Raw genomic sequence first — 3,125 nt, 5'->3', positions numbered from 1 at the left:
GTCTGAAAGAAGTTGGCTATTTCCTCCTGGAAGAATTTTTGAAAACGTGGATTATTCAGTAACAAGTGGGACAGTTTCCATTGTGTGTGTGGAGGGCTGCGGTTAGGGAAAGTTATGACAACTGATGTAGGAGCATGGTCCGAAATAACTATACTGTGATACTCACTTGAATTGACCCAATGCAATAGCCTATTATCAACGAAAAAAAAGTCAATTCTTGAGTATGTACGATGAGCGTGGGAGAAAAACGAAAAGGCTTTGGTGGATGGATTAAGAGATCTCCAGGGATCACTTAGGCCAAGCTGGTTTAAAAAAGATTTCAATGTGGTAGCAGAGTTGGATAAAGTAAGGGGTCTAGAGGAGGACCTATCTAGAACAGGATCCTGAATAAGGTTGAAATCGCCACCTATAATCGGGTAATGACTGTCTATGTCAGGAAGGGAAGAGAAAAGATGGGTGATAAATTTGTCATCATCCCATACAGGGGCGTAGACACTCACTAAAATAACTGGGATGTCAAACAGCCTGCCTGATACGGCCACAAAACGCCCATTAGGGTCCTCAATAGATTTTGTTGGTTCAAATGTTATATTTTTGCTAATAATAATAGGCTACGTGCACGTAACTAAGGAGTTCTACTTCCGGCGCCTTGAGTGTACGCGTACCCATTTCCGGTTCACTGCAGTTTTTGGTTTTGATCGTGAAAAGATGGCATATTTCACCCGGTGTCTACAAGGTCTCCCAAAGATTGACGTGAAAGACGTCCACAGGATGGTCGACCACTGTTCACCTGCACCCGGTTGTAAGCGTGAAAAGGGATTTAAACTGTACATATCAAGTTACATCCACAACTTTGAAGGTAAGTCAAGCTGTTTGCGTTACCTAACGTCTCAGCTGTCAGCTCAGCTGTTAACGTTAGCAAGCTACATTGAATATCTAGCAGCTAAATACTTCTAAATCAAATCGTGTAAATGTACTAAATACTTTAAGTGTTATTCAATACGTTGTTATGTTGATACGATTAGCAACTGGTTGTGTTTATTTTAATTTCGGTGTTGTATTTCCCCTCAGTGTCCAGGAAAGATCCAGTGACAGGAGTAGTGTGTGTGAGGGCGTTATGTCATCCGTCAATGGACAAGTCAAAACCACCTCACAGTTTGAGTGTAGGATGAATGTAGCGTTAAGATAGTTACCCATGTTCCTGGGTTAACCGTGTTATTTTGGTTCTTTGCTCTCTAGGTTAACCAATTCACGTTATAATCTACCAGTGTATGCTGCCGTACTACTGTGTTTTCACTGATAGCAACCAGTGGTGTAGTATAGTTTGCTTTCCCATGTATGGTGAACATCCCAGCTAGGTATAATACATAAGATATGTCTAAAAGTTTATTTGAACCTGTGGAGTCTAGCTAGGTATACTGCAATTTTTAAGTGGGGATAATATGTGTACCTGCAAATCAAATAGACTGTATCACTGACAACACCAACACAGAACAAATCTAAAGAAAAAGATTATTAATTTTTTTTTAAATTTTTTTACATCTTGCTACAGGTGGGGCTGAAGGATTCAGTTTCTGTAGAGCTGGTCCATCACAGCTGTACATGTGTAGCTGGATCAGTGTTGTGTAACCATTGTGTGGCCCTACTTTTCCAGTCTGCACATTATTCACAGCTTGACATTCCAGTTGTTCCACCAGTGCTGAGCTGTACGGAGAGTGAACAACAGTGGCACAAGCCAAGAACCATGGCAAGTCTCGGGAATAATGTAACTATAATTGTCATGGCATTGGAATTTTTGGGGGTTTTAGCGCCACCTAGTGTCTTTCTAGTGAGGAAACACTCATTATTAATCCTGCCTTTTATTTTGATACTTACCTTCAGCTGATGTAACTTCCTGTGATGTCAAATCTAGCTAGAGTAGGAAGTTCATTACTTCAGTTGAGTCAGAACATGCCAAGGTGAAGAGATGCTCCTCCTTGAAGGACGTTCTTGCCCTTGTTAAGGCTTTGCTTGTAAGTCAATGTTTATGATTTTGTGTATGAAGGACCAATTTATGCTTTTATGCATCTTAAGTTAATTTGTAGTCACATTAATGGCAATAAATCGTTTTTGTGTAGATAGAATGTCTGAAGAACTTCTGCAAGTCATGTAGAGCGAGCAAGCTAACTAGTATGTTATTTTCCTCACGTGATTTCTATGCTACACTGTGTATGTATGTAGAAGGATGAAGCAAACACACTTTTATGTACATTTCTGTTTGTTTATTTAGTTTACGAAGGAGAAAAGGAAGAATTCTGTAAACTTGAAGGATGGAGTAAATGTTCAAAACCCACTTCTGCCTCAGAAAGTCATTCCATCGTTCTATTGTTAGCTGTCTGTCTAGTCAAGTGAATGGGCGCCTGGTGAGGACAGAACAATAATAACAATACTACATCTACCCACCGACATCATAAGCTCATCCCTGCTATTTGTGACCTATATTCACAGGGTATTAAACCAGGTCCCATCGAAAAGATGGCTGTGATGTCTGCCAAACCAAAGCAGAGGACCATGGCCGAGGGAGTAAGGTGAGAATTTGTTTTCTAGTTAGTAGCCTTTTAATTAATTTGTTAGGCCTACTTTTCTCAACCAATCAAGAAAACTGTAGTTTTGTTATGTTTAGTTATTACATGATGTATCTTACTGATGTTTATCCACTTTTCATATAGGTCCACACTGTACAAAGCCACCAGTGGAGAGTTGCTGGACCTGTCTGTTCTCAAAGTGTCAGAGATCTACAAAGAGTTCACCCCTGTTTCTGCACCAACCATTTGTACAATGGGTATCACCTGTGAGGTGCCACTGGTGAACTGTGCACTTGGTTTGGTACAAGTAGGTAGTCCTCTTTCATATCAACAACCCATGGCAAGAAGTCGCTCTGTTGCTCACCCTGATGCTCCACCACGTCCAGATTTGCCATTGGCTGGCTGCAGACTGGAAACATCGTGCTTTATGTCTGTTTTCTCTGAGCATCAACAGCTGCACTTCAAGTCACTTGAGGTTACCTGGGAAATGGCTAAGAACATAGAGGGTGCAACTAGGGGCCAAAGTGCATCTACAGACTGGCATAGACTGAGAAAACTTAG

The 3,125-nt window shown here is 40.9% G+C and overlaps 1 long non-coding RNA gene across 1 annotated transcript; it reads left to right on the top strand.

Annotated features, from left to right (window-relative positions):
* The first annotated feature begins 1,660 nt into the window (after positions 1–1,660).
* Positions 1,661–2,857, top strand: LOC134862654 (uncharacterized). The gene is made up of 3 exons (XR_010165537.1): positions 1,661–1,747; positions 2,488–2,567; positions 2,709–2,857. It is a non-coding gene; the product is annotated as an uncharacterized LOC134862654 (long non-coding RNA).
* The last annotated feature ends 268 nt before the right edge of the window (positions 2,858–3,125 follow it).

The sequence above is a fragment of the Eleginops maclovinus genome, chromosome 4, assembly GCF_036324505.1.
Source record: "Eleginops maclovinus isolate JMC-PN-2008 ecotype Puerto Natales chromosome 4, JC_Emac_rtc_rv5, whole genome shotgun sequence".
NCBI classification, from domain to species: Eukaryota; Metazoa; Chordata; class Actinopteri; order Perciformes; family Eleginopidae; genus Eleginops; species Eleginops maclovinus.
The sequence above is the reverse complement of the archived record's forward strand: the minus strand, read 5'-3'. Positions and strand labels throughout refer to the sequence as shown.